The 13,038-nt window shown below is 39.3% G+C and overlaps 1 protein-coding gene across 5 annotated transcripts in view; it reads left to right on the top strand.

The window, feature by feature from the left end:
- lrfn5a (leucine rich repeat and fibronectin type III domain containing 5a) overlaps positions 1–13,038 on the top strand; it is a gene marked incomplete at its 3' end in the record, with an annotated part of 141,783 nt that overhangs the window by 20,801 nt on the left and 107,944 nt on the right. Inside the window, exon 2 of one of the 5 annotated variants that reach the window (XM_080871196.1) lies at positions 6,084–6,133. The exons of the other annotated variants lie outside the window; for them this stretch is intronic. The remainder of the gene's footprint in view (positions 1–6,083; positions 6,134–13,038) is intronic. 5 annotated transcript variants of the gene reach the window in all.

Below are 13,038 nucleotides of genomic sequence, written 5' to 3'. Positions count from 1 at the left end.
GTGTGGTAGCATTAGATGTGTCATACATACAGTAGCGGGTAACCAGTGCTCACAAGACCACACGCATATGCACATACACATGTTCATAGCGTGCATGATGAGATAAGCTTGTTAGCAAGGCTTTGGCTCAAAGGAAATATCTTATTGTGCCAACAGTATCTAGGCAGGTTTTATTTCCTTGCATGAGTGGCAGTAGGAAGCAGCCTATACGATCACAGTCATCACATGAAAAGGAGTGAAAAAGTATGTCTGATGTCAGCTTAAAAACAAGTTTTAATTAAAGATTTACCTTTGACTTATATTAAAGTAAGTTGGCAAATACTTTAAACCATATACCCATTTAACATCACTATGACAGCATTGCCAGTAGCAATGTCATTTGAAACTTGCATGGGCTTAACTATAAATGCCAACCCATTTCCTTACATGGTTCCTAACATGTTTGCTATGCTAACCCAGTCTTGGTGGTACATCCTCTAGATGTCAAAATCAGGTTTTTCATGCATTTGTAATCCTCTTCCCCTTTCTTCTTTTTGATGTTTTTTTTTTATGCTTTTATGTTTTTCCCTTCTTTCAGTGTGAATGTGTGTGATCATTATGTCGTGATCTCAAGCCATCTGGGTTGGCTGGCTTGTTTGCATATCTGGTGTTAACTGTTATACATATTCATGACCAGGGTCTAAACTGGCATGAATATTCATTTTGTCTTCGGGCTGTAGACGGGTGGAGTGGTGTGATTCCAATCAGCAGAAAAGAAATTAACTCAACCTTTTGTGTGGTGGACAAGAACACTTGATGATTGCCATGGGCCTGTTGGTATGCCTGGTGAGCGTCGCGTGTATGCGGGCTATTGCATTTATTTAAGTCATGTGGCGGCCATTGGCAAACAGTGTCTTTGATACAGGAGAAGTTGAAAGCAGAAACAAAACAACCTCATGTTATGACACAAACATTTAAAGAGACATATCCTTCCCATGAAAGGGTATGGAAGCTGCTGGGCAGAGTTAAAGCAAAGTCCACCTCCATTTATCCAGTTTTGGGTTGCAGGTACGCTGGAGCCTGTCCCAGCTGTTATGGAGTGAGAGGAAGGGTACACCCTGAACAGGTCGCCACTCTTTCGCAGGGTTGATGCATACAGACAGACAACCAGTCACGCTGGCATTCACACATAAACACTTCACAACCGCATTCATTAATTAGTAGACTGTTTACTTACTGTTTGAGGGGATACACATCTACCGCACTTGTGGACTATTGTATAGATGACAAAAAAATAAATTTCAGTTGGTTTATATAAGCCGAAGGGCATCCAGAGCTGATGTTTTCCTCTATTCCTCTTGCTAAAGCCTGCGATTTGGACCTTGACATCTCTGTTCGCTGTGGCAGTATCAAAGGAAAATTTGTTTCTATATTTAATGTTACTTGATTTTCATCCAATGTGCCTGACGTGTTTCTGTCTTTGATGTACTCTTCTCTCACAACTTTGGATCCTCACTTCTGCCTTTGTGTTGGAGGAAAAACTGACAAACCCAATGATGATAAATGTGTGTGAAAATAGCAACAAGCAATGTTGGATGAGTAGATATCACCAAGAAATGTGTGATTAATTAGCAATAAAAACAAGTGTATGACTGCGATAACCAAAAGCAGGGCTGTATCACTTTGAAGCTGCCCAAACTTTGACCCTGAAGTATAAACCCCAGGAGACATATTCTCTCACAGGACTACACATTCAGCAAAGCACAATATCAAAAAGAGCCTTAGACCCTGTTTGAAGGAATAAATTATATTATAATTAAATACATTTTAAAGGTTAAGACAAAACTGATCAAAGAAAGAGAACCCGAGTGACACAATGCTAAGAATAACCCAAAGCCAACGTTGATAATGTGCCTTTCAATCAAGCAACAATGCAACACTCAAGTTAGAATCTGTAGGATTGAGAAGAATCACTTATACTAAATTAACTGCTATATATTCTGTTATAACCACAACGTTTACACAGAATTACAATGATTAGTTCAAGAGTAGCGCAAATAGCTTCCAGAGAACCACTGCTCGCCCTATGGTAGGCGGAAGAGTCTGTCTGTGTATTAGCCCTGAAAAAAAAAAAACGTTGGGACAGGCTCCAACCTACCTGCAACCCAAAACTCTGCAAAAGGAATTTGTATGCCCTAGAGGAAATTTGTAATGCAAGAGCTGGCCCAGGCATGTACCGAAAGCTTTCAGCTGTTCCTTTATTCACAATGGTTCACCAGACTCGGTAGCTCCATGTGGTGTTCTTTTGTTTTTTTTCTTTAAATTTAGTAGATGTTTACACTGGATGCCCTTCCTGACCCAACCCAACAGGTATTTGTGTCTCCTCTTAGTTCAATTCAATTCAGTTTTATTTATATAGCACCAAATCACAATGATAATTGTTTCAAGGCGCTTTATATTATAAGGTAGAGACCCTACAATAATACAAAAAAACCAGAGAAAACCCCAACGATCATATGACCCCTTATGAGCAAGCACTTTGGTGACAGTGGGAAGGAAAAGCTCCCTTTTAACAGGAAGAATCTTCGAGCAGAACCGGGCTCAGGGAGGGGCGGCCATCTGCCGAATGTTTAAACCAGTAAATTTGTATTGGTACAGTTATAACTGAAAAATACTTACATTTTTACTGACATGCGCTTTAATTTACCTGATATAAATGCATAGGCAACTGTAACGTACGACCATAAAGTTTTGGGAATGGTTCTAAATAATATCAGTGTATGTGTGCTAAATCCTTTCCAGTGTGTCAAAATGATCATCCTTGAACTTAATTTTTATTTCTGCAAAGTGGACCAAGTTGCTGGGAGCAAATCTGGAGAGTGGAAAAGGTGGTGAGCTAAGATTGTGTTGTCAACACACTCTGTGCTGGCACAAGCTGGCACACACTGAAGGGTGTTTCCATCAAGTGTTCTTTCTCAGATGCCTCAGGACATTTAGGAGAATTTTGAAATTACAGTCCAGCCTGGGGGACAAATTGAGGGTTCAGAACCCCTGGAATGTTAAAGAAAACAATTATAGTCCGTGCTTTGCTCAGCACCTGGAAAAAAATGCCTTGGGGCTTGGAAACTGTTGGACTGAAAAGTGCTTGCTGGTAGCTGGAAATCCAGCGTCCATTGGCAGTGATGATTACTTCAAATAAAATTCAGGCCAGTTTGAAACAGAAGTTGATGTTTGTTCACCGCACAAGTTTGAGGTCCACAGTGGCATTGCAAAGCACCCAGGGCAATCTATAAATAGTAGCCTCAATGGGATCTGTCTAGACATGCACAACAAGATCATCTTGAATGTGAGAATGGCCAGTTTTAAATTAGGTCAGGTGTTTGATTTTTGAGTTTTGATTACACCTCATATTTCTAACATGGTAGCTGAAAGGAGTCTTAACACTATGTTGCATTGCTTTTATAAAATGTGATTGAAAGGTTTAAATAATTTCAAATTGTGGTTAACTTTAGCACATGTTTACTTGTTTCTGACTTGGATGCTGCCATTTTAAAATATGCTAATAAACTGAATCAAAGGTTTTCTATATCAACTACAAGTGGAATGAGGGAATAACTAGATGTAGCTGTTTAATGGCATAATATTTTTATATAATGCCTTTTTTGGACAGTACAACAACCACGGACTACTGGTTATGAGCTGTTATTGTAAAGTTAAACATCTAACACATGCATACACTGTAAGGTAAAAACACTGTTATAGGAATTTTAATGCATTCATTTACTGCAGTGAGGCTCTTGTCCTCAGTTCAGCTGATGATTTAAATGTAAAAGTGTCTCTGAGTGTGTTTAAGTACATACATCAGTATGCAGGACAGAGGGTTTAGATAGGGATGAACTAAAACGATCTCTCAGGTTCTGCAATGCATTTCCATAACCAAACGGCATTGTTTTCTAATGCTGAGGTGAATACTGATAAAAACCATATTTTAAGATGGTTTCTCCCATTTGGAGAGAAATACTCGTTTACTCAGATACACAACACACTCACTTAGGCATGCTTTATAGAAGACATAATAGTAAAATTCACACTTTTATGTGCTTTCACGCTCGCAGTGCATACCCATATTTGCAAGAGAACAACACCGGCAAGCACATCACTAAGGCACACCCACACATTTACCAGCATATAGAATTCACATTTGATATTTCTTTCTTGTTTGACAAAAAAAAATGTTTTCGGAAATATGACTTGGTTTGTTTTCTGTGTTTGTGTGTGTGAGCATGCATGTATGTGAATAAAAGGGAAAACTCAGAGTTTAGCTTTGTTCAACCACACAAATGCTGCACACATACACTTTCCCAAATGCTTTAAAAGAACACACCAGGAGGGAGAACAAAGAGCCTTCTTGAAGAATAGACATGAATTATTCACTCAATCAGATAAGAGGACAAAAGAGAGAATGAGAGAGAGACATAGAGAGAGAAATGGAGATGGAGTGTGGGTGATACAAAGAAAGAGACAGACTGATGGATTGACAAGGACAGTAGGATTTTATGCTGTATTACCAGTAATGACAAGAAGGCCCTAAGGAGATTTGAAATTAAACAACACGGCTTGCTATCATCCTCTAAACTGCTCCCAAAAAACCACAAGGTGTAAAACTAATAAATGGCTTTAACTAAATAAATAGAATAACTCCTTCTTGAGGTACATTGCAGTACTTATCAGTAAAAGTCAGATGCTTTGGAAATCTGGGTCTTTTTCTTATCAGTGAGGTGTTTACTTTAAGGAAAAAGTTTATCCAGTGTAAATCCACAGGCAGCAACAGCTTAGCTGTAGAATCTTTGCTGCTTTTCAGCCAGATATGCTTTATCAGATCTAATATGGTGCTTCTTTTGTGTTCTACTGCTAATGCAGTGAGGCTGTAGTAACTTCAGTAGCAGCAGACAATTCAGGTATTCTATCTAATATAATGAAACTAGTGACAACAAAGTGTAGCTGCCTTATCAGCTTAGCACAGTTGTTGCCTGTATTTTAGTGCTGTGGTGGTTTTTCTGGTGCAGCTGACTTGGCCTATTTTATGTGCTGGAGAGTAAATACATATTTAATTAGGTTACAGTCTGTTTTTACATAATATTAATTGTTGTGTAATATTCTTGGTTGTTAGCCCAGTGTTACATTTGCGCTTATAAAACATAAATACAAGATTCATTGCCAAATAATTATACTGGCCTGTGTAGATACATATATAGGTCAATATACAAGCATTTAATAGGATAAAACAGTAAAAGTTAGACAAAAAGTTAAAAAAGCTCACATGCGACTGAACGCTATTTCAACTTTCTTCATTTAGCTGACATCATTTCCCCTGCCTAGTCATTCATCGACATGTGAATGAAGTTAACTGTGATTCGTACATTTCCACAGGCAAAGTGTGTGTTTCTCTTTGTCTTTATGCTTCATGCAGCACTTCCCCCAATCTGGCTTTGTCCACATCAGCAGCAGTATGGCTACACAAAGTTAGTAGTGAGATTTCCATATTCACCACAGGGCATGCATTATGACAGGTGAATACTGATACAGCTCAAACCCCTACAGTCATGACTGCTAATGGGCCATTGGCCTATTACAACTTATATAGCTGGCTGCAAACATTCACACATCATAATGAGTAACACATGACAGTAATGAGGTTTATTTCCCCTTTTGTTTTAGAAGAGAACCACTAGTAGTCCTGTAGTACTCTTGTAGTAATTACCACAAGGAGGAGAGATAAAAAAGATTGAAATAAGAGAGGATTGTAGGATAAACAATTGCATGAAAGACTTCAAAATCTCATACTTTATTCAATTGCTGGAATTAGGATGAGAGGCAGTAGCACAGAGCGAAAAAGAAAGAGAACCAACAGACTGGAGTGATTGCAGAGTCAGATTGAATTTCATGATTTATTCAATAGTCCCGGAGAATGAGAGAGAAAGCCAGGACGGTAAAGTGAGAGTGATTCAGAAAAAGAGAGTGAAAGAGCCTAAGAGGTTTTAAGAGACCCTGTAAGAAGTTTAATATCAGGTTTCCTAATCGTCTTTCTCCATTTCATCCATCAGCCCCATAGCTGGCAGAGAGAGGACGGCAGATCTTACACTACTACAAACAGGTAATCATGTTAATGGTAAACAGGGTGCACTTTCATTGCTGCAGGATGAGGCAATGTCAGAGGATTATGATGTTAGGTGGCACAGGACACCACATCTCTTCCCTTTAAATTCTGTTAATGCAGTTTAACTGCACCCCTCTCACCTGTCACACGCAGACATGAAAATCATATTGTGGTAGTTTACAGTTTAAAAATACGACGTATATGTGGAAGTGACTCACGTTGCAAGTTTTTAAATGGAAACTGAATGAAGCAGTTTTGGTCAGAAAGCTACAATCCATCGAGTTTAGCTGTGTGGCACAGTTATACTGTGTCAGTCGGGATTCAAAGGTATCTGTAGGACAAAAGTAGAGAAATTATGTAAAAGGACATACAGATACAAATCCACGTCACTCCATTGGGAACATAAAAGTCTTTCTGAGCAAGTGTAAGCTCAAGCCAAACTTGCTTTAGATTAAATAGATTGGATGTGTGAATGAACAGCTGGAGATTTAGTTAATGGAAAAGGATACATAATTATATCCACAATAATAATATAATCATAACTCACGGGGCTTTAATAAATCTGATGCAAAATCAGTAGGACTTCTTCATTTTTGGCTGTCTGTTTCATGATCCACACGTCTGCAGTTTTTAGAGTTGCTGATTGGATACGATTGTGATAATTCACCAACATGCGGCCAATTGTTTCATCTGAGGCCCCGGGTGACACAGGAAAGGTCCTGACTGAATAATGTGACTGCGTTCCTACAGTAATCTGTCTCCAAATCTACGGGGAAGCCAACTACTTGTTTTCCGTTAGCAGCTGTTCAGTTCGGAATGACAAGAATCCAGTGGAACACAGACAAGGCACATGGTCCACAACAGCTCCAAACACACACATACCCACACACTGGGTCAGGCTGCCAGATGCTGCCCAGACAAGGTAATTGAGAGGAGGAATGGAAGGACAAAAGGAGCAACAAGGGGAAATGAGAGAAAAGAAAGTGCGAAAGAGAGAGAGCAGTGCTCGTTAAGCCCTGAGGAGGAAGGTGCGAATGTCAAGAGAAAAGGAAACAGGAAACACAAGATAGTCATATTTGAGAAGTGTGAAAGGATGAAAAGGGACTGAGTGACACAGGAGAGGAGGAAAGTCACATGGGGTGGCACAGTCAGATGGAGAGAGAGACTTCGGAACAGGAGCTCCAGGGGTCAAATTAGAACAGTATGCATCATACTGCATCACCCATGAGGAGGAGTAGGTGAATACAAAGGTGACAGGGGGACTGCAGGATGACAGAAAGCACAGTAAGTTGTGAGGAGTAGCTAATTAATGTTAAATATATATTTTCAAAAGTGATTTTTAAAATTTGCCAAATAAGAACATGCAGGGATGTTAAGGGGAAAAAGAAGACAGGAAAAGGGTAGAGACCGCAGAGACAAAAAAATGCATACTGATGTACAGGTTTGTATTTGTTCAGTAGATCTACTTGTTTGATTTATGATTTTGCTTTATTTATGATGACTAGTAGGGGGTTCATTTAAGAGTTACTATATTACTTTCTACAATTCCATTCCTAATTTTGCTGAATGTCAAATGAATGAATGAAGTTGCATTATCAATCTTAACTTAATGAAATGCCATACCTGTTGTCTGTACTTGGCTCTTGAAGGATGCCATTGTCACAGAACATCCATCAGTTTTCTATCCAAGTCAGGGTCTCGGGGGGGCTACAGCCCATCATAGCTGTCACTGGGCGAATGGTGGGATACACCCTGGACAGGTCGGCAATCTATTAGAGGGCTAACACAGAGGGACAGGCAACTAGACCTAGCTCCAGTTTAGAGTCTTTGGACTGTGAGAGGAAGCTGGACTACCTGAGGGAAAAAAAGGTTCCAGCTGGCCGTCAGATTCAAACCCAGGAACCCACCTCTTTTTTATTGGGCATTTCACAATGAATTAACCATTATTTTATTGAGGGCAGTGTCACGTATAATTATAATTTTTTTTTTTTAACCAACTAGTGGGGCAAGTGGCTGAAGTAAAGTATCTTCCCCTGCCTTCTTTTTCCTCCTTCCTCGTTTTTCCATCTTAAATAATTATGTTCACCCATTCCTTCTTCATTCTTGGTGCTTAAACACTCAACACTGCACATCATATTTGTCTCACTTCCAAAGACATAATGAACACACATAACCCCAATCACACGCACATGCTCACGCGGGTATAACCATCTAAACGCTGTTTGTACAGCTCAATTCAGCTCACAGTGGGCAAGCTGGGAGCAGCCTCACAGCCAATTCTCTAAATGCTCCTACTGTGTGTGTGTGTGTGTGTGTGTGTGTGTGTGTGTGTGTGTGTGTGTGTGTGAGAGACTGTTTGCTAATGGGAATATGGCTGTGGGTTAACTTTGCCACCAGTCTCTTCATTTGGGTTGTAATGACTCAATTGAGAAAATGTTTAATTGTGTTCCTGCCGTTATCCTTACCAAACTTTTAGCTGGTCGGAGTGAGAAAGCATCAGACATGTAAGAGAAAGCAGAGTGATGAAGACTGTGAAGTAACTCTGCTTTCATTCAACGTTTCAGCATACACATACATGCGTGCAAAAATACTTAAATAGACACAAAAGTCGATTTGTTACCTCCCTTGTTTGCATAAATTATTAATTGAGCCCCGGCAGTTAATTTCATCGTGATTTAGGGGAAAATGTGACAGAAAACAACAAATTGTCTTCCTACTATTCCCGTGTTTTAGTCTGAATAAATTTTCCTTTGAGTGAAGCAAAAACACCCACACACATGGATGCATTTGATAGGTCTCAGTCTTGGCACTGAGCCCTGCCTCTGTGTTCCTTGACAAACCGGGGCCATAATAGATCTGGTGTAACACCAGCACTCACACTCAGGGGACAACACACAACTAAGGAGCCATAATTGAGATGTTTCAACGTGAGATAGGGAGAATCAGTGCATGGTGGTATGTATGCAAATTCAGGCAAACAAATCATACTCGTAGACACACAGCATACACACAAAACAAAGCTATATTAGCCCAACCATTAGTCTCTTCAATAAAGAGATGGGAGCTTAATTTACAAAGGCTTTTAGTGATTATAACCATGGGAAAATGTTAAGTGGATTGTGTGTATGTTCTCTATTTCTCAGTACTTAATGCTCTTACAAAATACAGAGTGCTTTTCTAACATTTAACAGATACATCAAAGCTTGTTTTGTTTGTCTTTTCAGCTACTATGCCCCTTAGAGCTCAGTAGCCTATAAATCACATTGCACCTCGCAATTTATGCCAACTGTTCTTTTTTATACTCACTTTATGTTGAGGTGTAAAGTAAGCTAGTGGAGGTCATCATGATGGATTGGTCCTTAGCGCCTCTGAGTTTTATGTGTGTCATATGACTGCAATTATAATTCAGTCATTTTCTAACCCACCTTAACTTTCCTAGCATTAATCTTACCTTTACAGCAATGTATTTGACCATGACACTAATCCTTTTCTATCCTAAAAAGGTGTGCTTTAGTAATTTAGCACTGTGCCAACATATTTCTATTAGCTATTTAGTTTTTAGCCCTATGCATGATTAAAGTTTAAAACCTGTGGAACCTAAACTTGCCAAACAAGACTTCATTCTTGCCATTCTTATCAAACAACTACATTTAATGTGGTTAGATGTGGAAATATTGCAAAAACCACATTTATAAATATTGAACTCAAACTGAAAACAAAAGAACATTTTCTAGAAACATGAATTACCAAGATCAAATGCACTAGCAGTGTTAGAATTCCTATTTTGTCCATGTCTGTCTCCTGAAGTCATGTTTCCAAGTAATAACTTTAATAATTTACAATTCTTTTAATGTCTTTGTGTCACCCAGTTGCACTGAAGTCAATTATTTTAGGCTAGCTTCAGGCTTCTTCACTTTCCTTCATCTCTCTTTTGTGGTTATGAAGAAAGTAGAAGCAATGTTCTGCAGTTCTCAGACATAGATGAACAATAACAGTTTCTTTTGATTATTGTAGATTTGGGTCACAGGAGCATCCCGCAAGCCTCGCAGTTGCTCTTGACCAGACGTCTGGCCACAACAATGTTGAGAGTTGACTCGAAAAATCAAATATTTGCTAAATATCTTATCAGATGCCAGATGTTATTAAATAATCACATTTTTGGTCTATTGCTGAACAGAGAGCTTTGGCTTATTTATGAATATTATTGCTGCATTAATATAACATAGGTCCTTACAATCAAATCATTTGGGCACACATAAATTCAAAGATTTTCCTTCTTTATGTTTACTACTTTCTATTTTGTAGAACTATACACGAAGAAACAAAAATAATAGTTTCAAAACAAAACAAATAAATGTTTTATTGTTTAAAGTCCTCAGCGTTGCACACTGCTGGCAATATCTAAACATATCCCATATGAAGTATGTTAAGATATTCCCAGATTAACAGGTGAAACTTGCCCTGTCGTCAAATTGCTTCCCTCCAGTTGTCTTGTGTCCATGTTATTCAGCAATTGGCATTATTTAGGTACTGTTGTGACCAGTATCATGGCAACACCCACTGTTACAGATAAGTTTTATTTTAGTTACCAGCCTCGAATTATTTCAAAATCATCGTATTTCCTTCTGTTATACTTCTAGCCTGTTTTCAGATTTCAGTTGCTAGACACCCCTGAACCCCAGACTGGACTCTGTGTTCCCTGAATGCTAACACATCTTTCCCAGCCTTTACTTCTCACAACAACTACAACCTGTGCTGTCATGTTTATTATAATTTTTTTCAGGGAAAGTGTTATTTTGCTGAGCCATGGTGTTCTTTTCCAGCAAATGTTGTGACTTTCATTCATTCATAGCACTAAAACAACTTTTACACTATTCTGCTGGGAGAATGGTATCCAAACACTGTTAAGTACCTTGCTCCGTGGATTCTTAACAGTATTTATTTTCTTCCATATCAAATATGACACTTTTGTAGTCTACATTAGGAGAATTTTAATCATGTTTTTTTATTCCCTGAGTAGACCCACGATAGATCCGTAAGGTTACTTACTAGGTATTAAACTGTAGAGCTGTTTAAAACTGGTGAGCGTGAAATCATTCTCTAACCCGTATTTTCAGTCTTGCTGATTTAGGCGCCACTGTGTACAGAAAAGGATGAGTTCAGTGGAGGAAAGGGGGAGTATATGACAGAGTGTTTGTGAAGTTGACAGGTGTTAGAGTTACAGGGTCATTAGCACCATAATTACCCAGTAATGACACAGTGAAAAGGATGTGAAGAAAACACTAACCTTTGTCCTTTTCTGTCTCTCTACATCTCTTCACCTCTCCTCCTTGACATTGCAGCAATCAGTCAGTACGCACGATCCCTCCCTGCGTGCACGGCTGTCTATGCATGACATAAAATAAGTGCAGAACACTATTTGGCGATTTTGAGCTTCGTGTGAGTGTGGAAGTGACTGCTTGAAAGTGCATGTTCAAGTCTATGCCTGATGACTCAAGGGGAAAGTGGTTGTGACATGTGGCATGCTTGGTGGGCAGCAGCGTGACAGTAAGTTGCTAGGAAGTTGGACGCACACAAGTGCAGCGAACAACCTGTCAGCATTGCATTAAGAGCTTTTAGCACTTCTTAGCAAAGCAATCTTGCTTTTGACTTTGAAAAGACACATGGAAAAAAAACTGCATAGCCACACACACGTACTGTGTGTGGTGGGAACAGAAATGGAGTTGGAGTCAGAAAATGTATTTATGTTCAAATCGACTTTTGGGTTCAGTACCTCAGCTGCATTCAGAACAGAGTGACAGAAGTGTTTCCTCAAAATAAGAAGGCTCTCATGTTCTTCCAGCAATTTAAAGTGAATTTGCTGTGGAACAAAGCTGCTACAACTGAAGACAGTCAGACAACATTTTGCCAAATCTGAAACTACTTCCATATGTTTATCAACATAAATGATTTTGAATCCCATACTGAACCATCCTAAATGTTAATTGACAGATTGGTTTTAACAGATCAAGGCATACTGCTTTCATTTAGCTCAGAGATATTCAATTCAGTTTTATTTATATAGCGCCAAATCACTACAACAGTCGCCTCAAGGCGCTTTATATTGTAAGACCCTACAATAATACATACAGAGAAAAACCCAACAATCATATGACCCCCTATGAGCAAGCACTTTGGCGACAGCGGGAAGGAAAAGCTCCCTTTTAACAGGAAGAAACCTCCGGCAGAACCAGGCTCAGGGAGAGGCGGGGCCATCTGCTGCGACCAGTTGGGGTGAGAGAAGGAAGACAGGATAGAAGACATGCTGTGGAAGAGAGACAGAGATTAATAACAGGTATGATTCAATGCAGAGAGGTCTATTAATGCATAATGCGTGGAAAATGTGACTGGAAAGGAAAAACTCAATGCATCATGGGAATCCCCCAGCAGCCTATGCCTATTGCAGCATAACTAAGGGAGGATTCAGGGTCACCTGGTCCAGCCCTAACTATATGCTTTAGCAAAAAGGAACGTTTTAAGCCTAATCTTAAAAGTAGAGATAGTGTCTGTCTCCCGAATCCAAACTGGAAGAGGGGCCTGAAAACTGAAGGCTCTGCCTCCCATTCTACTTTTTAAATACTCTAGGAACAACAAGCCTGCAGTGCGAGAGCAAAGTGCTCTAATGGGGTGATATGGTACTACAAGGTCATTAAGATAAGATGGGGCCTGGTTATTTAAGACCTTGTATGTGAGGAGCAGGATTTTGAATTTAATTCTGGATTTAACAGGAAGCCAATGAAGGGAAGCCAATACAGCTGTCAGGTTTCATAGATCGGACTCACGCGCAGACCACTAGTATCTTCAAAAGGTGCATTTATTTACAGTGTTTCCTACAGTGAAATTCATATATACACATAATGGTG

Source organism: Rhamphochromis sp. 'chilingali' (genome assembly GCF_963969265.1).
Source record: "Rhamphochromis sp. 'chilingali' genome assembly, chromosome: 21".
NCBI lineage: Eukaryota > Metazoa > Chordata > Actinopteri > Cichliformes > Cichlidae > Rhamphochromis > Rhamphochromis sp. 'chilingali'.
The sequence above is the reverse complement of the archived record's forward strand: the minus strand, read 5'-3'. Positions and strand labels throughout refer to the sequence as shown.